General features: G+C 46.7%; 1 long non-coding RNA gene across 2 annotated transcripts in view; it reads right to left on the bottom strand.

Annotated features, from left to right (window-relative positions):
• LOC140709301 (uncharacterized) overlaps positions 1-10,805 on the bottom strand; it is a 32,609-nt gene extending 21,804 nt beyond the window's left edge. Inside the window, exon 1 of one of the 2 annotated variants that reach the window (XR_012089794.1) lies at positions 10,578-10,805. This is a non-coding gene — a long non-coding RNA (uncharacterized lncRNA). The remainder of the gene's footprint in view (positions 1-10,577) is intronic. The other variant, XR_012089795.1, reaches the window with a different exon arrangement.
• Positions 10,806-11,366: the final 561 nt, after the last annotated feature.

Below are 11,366 nucleotides of genomic sequence, written 5' to 3' on the forward strand. Positions count from 1 at the left end.
GCCCCAATTCCTCCTTATTCACTACAAAAGCACTGGGAAGCTGAAATTAGCCTGAGCTTCCCTTTGATGTAAAACATTCTGTAGAGTCAGGCATGGTGGCTCACGCCTGTAATCTCAGCACTTTGGGAAGCCGAGGTGGGAGGATCGCTTGAGCCCAGGAGTTCACGACCAGCCTGGGCAAGTTAATGAGAGTTAATGAGACCTATGTCTCCACAGAATATGATTTTTAAAAATTAGCTTGGCATAGTGGCTCATGCCTGTAATCCCAGCTACTTGGGAGCCTGAGGCAAGAGGATCACTTGAGTCCAGGAGGTTGAGGCTGCCAACAGGTTGAGTGAACCATGATTGTGCCACTGCACTCCAGCCTGGGAGACAGAGCAAGTCCCTGTCTGAAAAAATCCCCAAAACAAACAAAAAACATTCTGTAGGGGCCAATGGAACATTTCTCCTTTGCTCTCTGCTGAAGAGCTGCTGAAAATAAACTGACAAAAGGCAGATTAACAGAAGAAAAGGCATACAAATTTATTTGATCATAGTTTTATGTTACATGGGAGCCTTCAGAATGAAGACCCAAAGATACAGACGTCAATTTTTATGCTTAGGTTCAACAGGGTATGGAGAGCCCTGTAGAGATAGGACTGGACAAAAAGGCTCTGATCTGATGCTAATGGACTGAGTGGGGAGACCCCGGGGGGGTCTATGTAGGTCCTTCTTGGCCTCTCTGTGCAGCCTTCCTCCCTTCTGAGTGTGGGGCAGGACCCTCTCTGGAATGGGAGCCTTATGACCTACAGCCAAACAAGGTAGGTCAGGGAATTTCTTTATGGACAGTTTTCACAAAGGAAGGCAGGGTGGGCGGGCAGGGGGAGTTGGAGTAATCTTTTCAGGTTTTACAGCTGGCTTTGGGAAAAAGGGGTTCTGGTTTCTATGACCCACCTTGGGGAAGGGGGATTCTAGTTTCATGGCAGCCCTGGGGGAGAATGAGGGTCACAGACAGGAGGGTAGGAGAAGCTTAGAGGAAAACTTGCTTCAGAGGCCTTCATTTTGAACTCCAGTAATGTCAAGTATTAAGTTTTGCAAATGAATCCTCCTCAAACAACACTCTGTTACTTTTAAAAGACAAGTTCCTGGATGGCTTGTGTAAGGTTAACACATACCTATGCTTTGCAGATTAAATGACTCTGTACTGTGTGTGCTCCTGTAGCACAAGAGTGCTGTTTAAGGCTGGGCGCGGTGGCTCACGCCTGTAATCCCAGCATTGTGGGAGGCCAAGGTGGGCAGATCACTTGAGGTCAGGAGTTTGAGACCAGCCTGGCCAACATGTTGAAACCCTGTCTCTACCAAAAAATACAAAAATTAATTTGGTGTGGTGGCAGGCGCCTGTAGTCCCAGCTATTTGGGAGGCGTAAGCCCAGTCCTAAAAATTATTTTTTAATTGCCTTTCAAAAAGGTACACGGATACGCTTTGGCTGTGTCCCCACCCAAATCTCATCTTGAATTGTAACTGCCCTAATCCCCACGTCTCCTGGGAGGGACCTGGTGGGAGGTAACTGAATCATGGAGGCAGGTCTTTCCTGTGCTGTTCTTGTAATAGGGAATAAGTCTCATACGATATGATGGTTTTGTAAAGGGCAGTTCCCCTGCCGCCCTGTAAGATGTGCCTTTAAGGCCGGGTCTGGTGGCTCACACCTGTAATCCCAGCACTTTGGGAGGCCAAGATGGGTGAATCACAAGGTCAAGAGTTCAAGACCAGCCCAGCCAATATGGTAAAACCCAATCTCTACTAAAAATACAAAAATTAGCCAGGCGTGGTGGCACACGGCTGTAGTCCCAGCTACTAGGGAGGCTGACGCAGAAGAATTGTTTGAACCCGGGAGGCGGAGGTTGCAATGAGCCAAGATCGTGCCACTGCACTCCAACCTGGGCAACAGAGCAAGACTCCATCTCAAAAAAAAAAAAAAATGTGCCTTTGCTCCTCCTTCACCTTCTGCCATGATTGTGAGGCCACCCCAGTCATGTGGAACTGTGAGTCCATTAAACCTCTTTTTCCCTTATAAATTACACAGTCTCAGTTATGTCTTTAGTAGCAGCATGAGAACAGAGTAATATATATGCCAATTTACATACCAATCAACGACGCAGAGCCACAGAATTTCTAAATCAGAGGGAAATAGAAGTCCAGGCCCAGGGAGAGAAGTGGCTTCTCAAGCTTGTGTAGCTGGTGTCTGATCTGACCAGTACCGGATTCTGCTGGCTTCTAGGGGTGGTCTTAGTTTACTAGTCATGATCCCCCCCCCTTTTTTTTTTTTTTGAGACAGAGTCTTACTCTGTCGCCCAGGTCAGAGCAGTCAGAGCAGTGCAATCTCAGCTCACTGCAACCTCCCACTCCCAGGTTCAGGCAATTCTCCTGCCTCAGCTTCCCGAGTAGCTGAGATTACAGGTGCAAGCTACCACACCTGGCTAATTTTTTTTTTTTTTTTTTTTTTGAGATGGAGTCTCACTCTGTCACTCAGGCTGAAGTGCAGTGGTGCAGTCTTGGCTCACTGCAACCTCTGCCTCTGGGTTCGAGTGATTCTACTGCCCCAGGCTCCGGAGTAGCTGGGATTACAGGTGCTCACCACCACGCCCAACTAATTTTTGTATTTTTAGTAGAGACGGGGTTTTGTCAGGTTGGTCAGGCTGGTCTCAAACTCCTGACCTCAGGTGATCCACTGCCTTGGCCTCCCAAAGTGCTGGGATTACAGGCATGAGCCACCACGCCTGGCCTCAATTTTTAGTAGAGACAGGGTTTCTCTGTGTTGGTCAGGCTGATCTCAAACTCCTTGTCTTCAGAAATCCTCTGCCTCAGCCTCCCAGAGCGCTGGGAGCTCTGGGAACTCAAAACAAGATGCTCACCTGGAAAGAACTCCGTGTGTTCCTGACCCCCACCCCCACCCACTGGCTGTGAAGGAGGCCTGCAGGCCCCCCTGTGTGCCCAGCAAGACAAGCTCCCCAGACACCCCTCACTCCGACAAGACACTGCCCCACCTCATCACTATGAAATGTCCAAGAAGAGAGCTAAACATAAAACCAATCACCCCCCTTCCCCTAGGAAACTGTCAGCCCAACCTCAACAAGCTCTACATCCCTGCTGACCTTGGAACCACCAGAAAATAAGAAACAATTCACCAAAGAAGAAATACAACCTGTCCTTAAATACGGAAGAAAGATGTTCATTTCATCCAGGAAAGAGCTGATGTTGCAGTCTTGAGCCTGGAGGCCATCTAGAAGCAGAATTCTCTTCTTCCTTGGAACGCTGCAGTCTTTTTCTCTTGAGGCCTTCAACATGTTGGAAGAGGCCCACCCACATTATGGAGGGCCATCTGCTTTCTTCAAAGTTTACTGATTGATTAGGTCGGTGCAAAAGTAATTGCAGTTTTTGCTGCAGTTTTTGCCACAGTTTTAATGGCAAAAACCACAATTACTTTTGGACCGATCTAGTAAGTGTTAATTACGGCCTGGCACAGTGGCTCATGCCTATAATCCCAGCACCATGGGTGGCCGAGGCGGGTGCATCACCTGAGGTCAGGAGTTCGAGACCAGCCATACTAACATGGAGAAACCCCATCTCTACTAAAAATACAAATTAGCCGGGCGTGGCGGCCTCTGCCTGTAATCCCAGCTACTTGTGGGAGGCTGAGGCAGGAGAATTGCTTGAACCTGGGAGGCGGAGGTTGTGGTGAGCTGAGATCACGCCATTGTACTCCAGCCTGGGCAACAAGAGCGAAATTCTGTCTCAAAAAAAAAAAAAAGTTAATCACATATAAAAAAAGATACTCTCACAGCAACATCTAGATTGATGTTTGACCAAAAACTATTTACTGTAGCCTAGCCAAGGTGACACATGAAATTAACCATCATAGAGGTATTTAGCTGTGTTGGCAACGTTTATTTTCTAAGCTGGGCGGTGGAGATGCATGTATTCATTAAATTATCCTTTAAGTCCCCTTTCTATGTGTTTTTTGTTTGTTTGTTTTTGTTTTATTTTTGTTTTTGAGACAGAGTCTCACTCTGTCACCCAGGCTGGAGTGCAGTGGCACAATCTTGGCTCACTGTAACCTCTGCCTCCTAGGTTCAAGCGATTCTCCTACCTCAACCTCCCAAGTAGCTGGGTTTACAGGCATCCAACACCACACCCAGTTAATTTTTATATTTTTAATAGAGACAGGGTTTCAGCATGTTGGCCAGGCTGGTCTCGAACTCATGACCTCAGGTGATCTGCCCACCTCAGCCTCCCAAAGTGCTGAGATTACAGGCATGAGCCACCATGCTCAGCCCCTTTTCCATGTCTTAATAACACATAAATACTACATAACATGTAAATATTTAATGAACAGCAACAATCAGAATATATTCTGAAATCAAAGTAAACACAAATTGACTACACATGTCTACTTTTTTTTGTTTTTTGAAGAGATGGAGTCTTGCTCTGTCATCCAGGTTGGAGTGCAGTGGCACAATGATAGCTTATTGCAGCCTCAACCTCCCAGGCTCAAGAAATTCTCCCACCTCAGCCTCTCAAATAGCTGAGACTACAGACATGCGCCATCATGCCCAGCTAATTTTCTTTTTTATTTTTTGTAGAGACGTGGTCCCCTTGTGTTACCCAGGCTCGTCTCAAACTCCTGGGCTCAAGCCATCCTTCCGCCTTGGCCTCCCAAAGTGCTAATGTGCCCGGCCGTCTTTACTTTTCATTAGACACTTTCCTTAAAAGCCACGTATAAGATAAAAATATTAGAACTCCCCCAAAATTAAGTCATAATTAAATCAATGAAAAAAGATTGTAATATAAATGTATTTTTAAAATGTATTCTAAGATCTAAATTTCTAAAATCACAAAACCCTAAAATTCTAACTTTAGCTGTTAGGAGCAACAAACCTCTTTCACCTAACCCTTGTGTGAAAGGTACATCAGATGGGTAATAATTTTTTTTTTTTTTTTTTTTTGAGACGGAGTATCGCTCTGTCGCCCAGGCTGGAGTGCAGTGGCGCAATCTCGGCTCATTGCAAGCTCCGCCTCCCGGGTTCACGCCATTCTCCTACCTCAGCCTCCCGAGTAGCTGGGACTACAGGCGCCCGCCACTGCGCCCGGCTAATTTTTTTCTATTTTTTAGTAGAGACGGGGTTTCACCATGGTCTCGATCTCCTGACCTTGTGATCCGCCCGCCTCGGCCTCCCAAAGTGCTGGGATTACAGGCGTGAGCCACCGCGCCCGGCCCAGATGGGTAATAAAACACATGAAGTTCATTTTTGAAATCCAAATTTGAAGTACAGGTTAAGTAAAAACAAAGTATCAGTTTATTTTCATGGGAAAGATGAAAGCTCTCATGTTCTAAAGGGGTTGTGGCTCTTCATTTCTTCCCTCCCTCCCTTCTCTTGCTATTGCTAAGCCTGACACTTAAATGTAGTTATGTGACACTCCTGTGCAAGTGTCTGCTCCTGCAACCCCCAATCTTTTGGATTTCCTTGGTATTTAAAAATCAGACAATCGGCCGGACGTGGTGGCTCATGCCTGTAATCCCGGCACTTTGGGAGACCGACGTGGGAGGATCGCTTGAGTCCAGGAGTTCGAGACCAGCCTGGCCAACATGGTGAAACCCTGTTTCTACCAAAAATACAAAAATTTGCCAGGGATGTTGGCGGGAACTTGTAATCCCAGCTACTACTCTGGAAGTTGGGGCAAGAAAATGGTTTGAACACCGGAAGGGGAGGTTGCAGTGAGCTGAGATTGCACCATTGCACTCCAGCCTGGGCGAAAGAGCGAGACTGACTCAAAAAAAAAAAAAGAGAAAGAAAAAAGAAAAGAAAAAAGAATAAAAGGAAAGAGGGGAAGGAGGGGAGGGAGGGGAAGGAGGGGAAGGAGGGGAAGAGGGAGGGAGGGAGGGAGAAAAGTCAGAGTAAACTGGAGAACAAAAAACGCTCTACCACTAGAGGGCAGTAGACACCACCAGCGCGCAGGCCTCCTTCGAGATCAAAGGGAAGGCTCTGGACGCGGAAGGAACCCCGGGATTCTCTAACTTAGGCCCCTTCTTCAGGGATGGGAAGGAGATGGCTAAGAGGGTCAGCGACTTACTTGAAACCACGCCGCCATTGGCCCGCGTCTATTATCCTTAAAGGCTAACGTGCCACCTAATTAAAGGGAAGGAAACAGGAGGCACTGGCCGGGGACACTGGCTCACTTCTTCAGCACTTTGGGAGGCTGAGGTAGTAACATCACGTGAGGTCAGGAGTTCAAGACCAGCCCTGCCAACATAGCGAGATCCCCGTCTCTATGAAAAATTAGATTGACAACAACAACAAAGAAAAGAAATAGGAGGCTCCTTAGTAGGGACGCCCTCCCTGCATAACTTAATAGTCCAACAATGATGTGCAAGTCGCCTAAAGAAAGAAAATGTATGCGGAGTGAAAGTATGGAAAAAGCCACGCTGACGACCCAGGCCGTCTTTAGGCCCCTATGATGTGAATGGGAATGATTTTCAGAGTCTTTACCAAAATGACCACCTTGTCAGAACTTCCTGCTTTCCCCCAGAGAATCACCCCCTCCCTGTTGAAGAGACAGGCACTCTGCCCAGAGCCCAGAGAGACCAAAGATAATTTCTAACTTCCATACGAAAAAGCGGGGTGGCACCAATCAGGACAAAACTCCCTGAAGGAGTCGGGTGTGTATAACCCTCACCTGGAAGGGGTAGAGACAGCCTGGAGCCCAAAGGCTGTGTCTGATCCCAGACCCTGTTGCAGGAGCTGGTGGGGAATTGCTGCCCTCCGTAGTCCTCCCTACCCAGAGTCACAGAGCCCCCAGGCTTCCCTCCCAGCCTGGTGTTACCAGCGCTGAGTCCAGCCATGCTCTCAGTCACCCCTGGCCATTCTCTCCCACCTCATCCATCACCCTCTCCCTTGCACCCACTCCATCTAGGGTCACTGGATTTCCTTCTGCTCCTTGAATCCATTAAACTTTTCTCTGGTTTAGGACATTGGAGTTTGCTGTTCCTTCTTTCTAAAATGTTTTTCCCCACAGACCTCACACATTCAGTGATCTGCTGGGCCAGTCTGCGGGGATCCTCATAGGCATCTCAAACTCAGGGTGTTCCAAACTAACCGAGGGGTTTTGTATTGGTGGCAATGGATTGAACCAGGTCCTCCACGAAGTCCATTTCCTCATTTGTAAAATGAAGACAATAGTACCTACCTTATAGGCTTTTTGTGAGGATTAAATGAAAATATATGTGTATATACACACACACACACACACAGATGAATATATATACACACAAGTATATAGCAGCTGTATGTATATATGTATATATACACATATGTATATAGCATATACAAATATACATATAAAGCATGTAGCACAGTGCCTGATCCATAGAACGCCTCAATAAATGACAACCTTTACAGTAAATGCTACCATTTTCCTCCACAAAGCAGCCCCTTCCACCTCCTCTCCAAGGCAGAGATCCGATTAGCACCTTTTGACTTTTTCCTCTCTTTCACCACCCACCTTTAACAAAACAACAAATCCCAGTGTGTATTTCTAGAATCCAATCCATCCTTCACATCCTACTCCCACTGTCCTAATTCATGCCTGTGTTGTTTCTGGCCTGGATTATTGCCGTAGCCTTCCAATAGCCTGCTTCAAATCCAAGCTCCATTACTTCATCTCTGGAGGATGAAAGCTTACCATGTGACGAGAGACTACTATGAACAGCTTTTGGCCAGTACATTGGGAAACTCAGACAAAACGACCAATTGCCTAGAAAAAACATAACTTACCAAAACTGACTTAAGAAGAAAGAAAATGTATGGATAGTCATCAAATGATTAGGGAAATTGAAACAGGAGCGAAAACCTTTGTCAAATTAAGCGTAGACCTGGATGACTTTCCAGGTAAGTTCCCCCAAACTTTCATGGAGTGGATCATTCCTATCTTATAAAAACTCTTCCAGAGAATAGAGGAGTGGTTATCTTCTCCTAGGTATTCTATGAGGCCAGTGTAACCTTGATACCAAAACCAGGCAAGGACAGGAAAAGAAAGAGAAATAAAAGGCCAATCTCAATTAGGGACATAGAGGCAAAAATATGAAACAATTTTTTTTTTTTTTTTTTTGGAGATGGAGACTCACTGTGTTGCCCAGGCTGGAGTGCAGTGGCATGATCTGAGCTTACTGCAGCCTCCTCCTCCTGGGTTCAAGCAGTTCTCCTGCCTCAGCCTCCCGAGTAGCTGGGAATACAGGCGCCGGCAACCACTGCGCCTGGCTAATTTTTGTATATTTAGTAGAGATGGGGTTTTTGCCATGTTGGCCAGGCCAGTCTTGAACTCCTGACCTCAGGTAATCTGCCTGGCTGGGCCTCCCAAAGTGTTGAGATTACAGGCGTAAGCCACCACACCTGGCCAAACAAAATATTAATGTGGTGTTTCATGCCCACACATTATTTAACCTACCTTGCTCCCCTCCTGTCACACTCATCAGTGTGAAGAGACCTTACTAAACAGGCTTTGTGTCAGCAACAAGGCTGTTTATTTCACCTAGGTGCGGGCAGCTGAGTCCGATAAGAGAGTCAGCGAAGGGAGATGGGGTGGGGCCGTTTTATAGGGTTTAGGTGGGTAGTGGAAAATTACAGTCAAAGGGGGTTTTTCTCTTACAAATGGGGCAGGGTTCACAAGGTGCTCAGTGGGGGAGCTTCTGAGCCAGGAGAAGGAATTGCATAAGGTTAATCGCTCAGTTAAGGTGGGGCGGGAACAAATCACAATGGTGGAATGTCACCAGTTAAGGCAGGAACTGGCCATTTTCACTTCTTTTGTGATTCTTCACCTGCTTCAGGCCATTTGGACATATATGTGCAGGTCACGGGGATATGATGGCTTGGCTTGGGCTCAGAGGCCTGACACCTCCCTCCCTCCCTCCTTTCCTTCCTTCCTTCCTTCCTTCCTTCCTTCCTTCCTTCCTTCCTTCCTTCCTTCCTTCCTTCCTTCCTTCCTTCCTTCTTTCCTTCTTTCTTTCTTTCTTTCTTTCGAGACAGGGTCTGGCTCTGTCTCCAGGCCGAGCGTGGTAGTACAATCTTGGCTCACTGCAGCTTCGACCTCCCAGGCTCGGGTGATCCTCCCACCTCAGTCTCCTGAGTAGCTGGGACTACAGGCATGCACCACTATGGCTGGCTAATTTTTAAATTATTTGTAGAGAAGAGGTTTCGCTATGTTGCCTAGGCTGGTCTTGAACTCCTGAGCTCAAGTGATCCTCCTGCCTTGGCCTCCCAAAGTGCTGGAATTACAGGCGTGAGCCATTGTGCCTGACCATTTATTTGCTATTTCTACATTCAGGCAGTGGAGCTAAGCTTTCCTCCACTTGAGCATGGAGTGACTCATCTGATGACTCCAGGTTATAAAAAGTCTGTGGCTTCCCGGCTGGGTACACTCTCGCTCTCTCTGCGATTGCTGGCTCTGGAGGAAGCCAGCTGCTGTATCTGAGAGCCTACATGTTGGCAGTCACAGTAAACCTGGAAGCGGATCTTTCCCTGGTGGGGCCTCCAGATGACTTCAGCTCTGACCAACACATTGACCGCAACTTCGTAAGAGACCCTGAGCCAGAACTACGTAGCTCAGCCCCTCCTGGACTCCTGAGAAAACATGATATAACAAAAGCTTGCTGTTTCAAGCCACTAAATTGTGGGATAACTTCTTACGTTAATATAGTTCACAAACAAAATCTAACAACGTTTAAAAAACATCGTAAGGACAGGTGCAGTGGTTCATGCCTGTAGTCCCAGCTACTCAGGAGGCTGAGGTGTGAGGATCAGCTGAGCCTGGGAAGGTCGAGGCTGCAGTGAGTTGTGATCATGCCACTGCACTCCAGTTTGGGCAACAGAGTGAGACCTTGTTTCAAAAAATAAAAAGGACTAGACAGGAAATTCCTTAACTTGAAGGAAGAGAGAAACCCTCTCATATTGTTTTATATTGTTTTATACTCAGTACCTGTTTTAAGAAGAAACAAGGAAGTAAAACCAAAGGCAGGGAGCCCAGTGCCAGGCACCAGACCCAAAACCAGACCCAATACCAGGCCTGGGCCTGCCTGGCCTAAACCTAGTAGTTAAAAATCAACCATGACTTAGCAACCGATGTTATCCATAGATTCCAGACATTGTATGGAAAAACCCTGTGAAACTCCCTGCTCTGTTCTGTTTCACTCTGACTACCAGTGCACGAAGCCCCTGTCACGTACCCCTGAGATTGCTCAATGAATCATGACCCTTTCATGTGAAATCTTTAGTGTTGTGAGCCCTTAAAAGGGACAGAAATTGTGCACTCGGGGAGCTCGGATTTTAAGACGGTAGCTTGCCGATGCTCCCAGCTGAATCAAGCCCTTCCTTCTACAGCTCGGTGTCTGAGGGGTTTTGTCTGCGGCTCGTCCTGCTACAAACTGATAAAGGATATCTAAAGAAAAAATTAGTAAACATTACTATTTTATTTTTTTAAAATACCTAACTACATCGACTCAAAGTAAACATTACTCTTAATGAGAAAATGTTGAAAGTGTTTTACTTACGAGCTGAAACAGGATGAAGATGGTCACGATCACTGTGGGATCCCTCAGGCCTCTCTGTTTTCTTTCCGTGTCCTTTCTGAAAATCAGATTGCCTTGACTGCTCTCTGATATGGTTTGAATCAGACCGTATTTGTGTCTTCAGCAAATCTCATGTCTAATTGTAATCCCCAGTGTTGGAGGTGAGGCCTGGTGGGAGGTGATTAGTCATGGGGCGATGCTGTTCTTATGATAATGAATGAGGTCTCACGAGATCTGGTTGTTGAAAAGTGTGTGGCACCTCCCTCCTCTCTCTCTTCCTCTTGTTCCGGCCAAGTAAGATGTGCCTGTTTGCCTGTTACCTTCTGCCATGATTGTAAGTTTCCTGAGGCCTCCCCAGCCATGCTTCCTGTACAGCCTGTGGAACCTCGAGCCAATTCAACCTCTTTTCTTTATAAATTACCCAGTCTCAGGCATTTCTTTATAGCAGTGTGAGAATGGACTAATACAGTAACCCAGCCAACTGTATAGGTTTTGTCCAATTGAATCCAAATCAGGGCCTTGAACATTCCCAGGCACTGATGAAAGTACCTAGGTTTACTAGAAAAAAACTGTCCCTAGCTCTGGACCAAACCTTCATATAACTCTATATTCTGAGCCCCCTTGCTGTGAGATGCCTAGTCAGAGCACCCCTTCTCTCTCTGTCCATCTTGAGGGTACTCTGCAGTTCTCAGTATGTAAGTTCCCCTAATAAACGCTTTTTTCCAGGCTGGCATTTAGTGCTTATTTTCTTTGTAAATTTAACTGGCCTGA

Source organism: Chlorocebus sabaeus, chromosome 20, assembly GCF_047675955.1.
Source record: "Chlorocebus sabaeus isolate Y175 chromosome 20, mChlSab1.0.hap1, whole genome shotgun sequence".
NCBI lineage: Eukaryota > Metazoa > Chordata > Mammalia > Primates > Cercopithecidae > Chlorocebus > Chlorocebus sabaeus.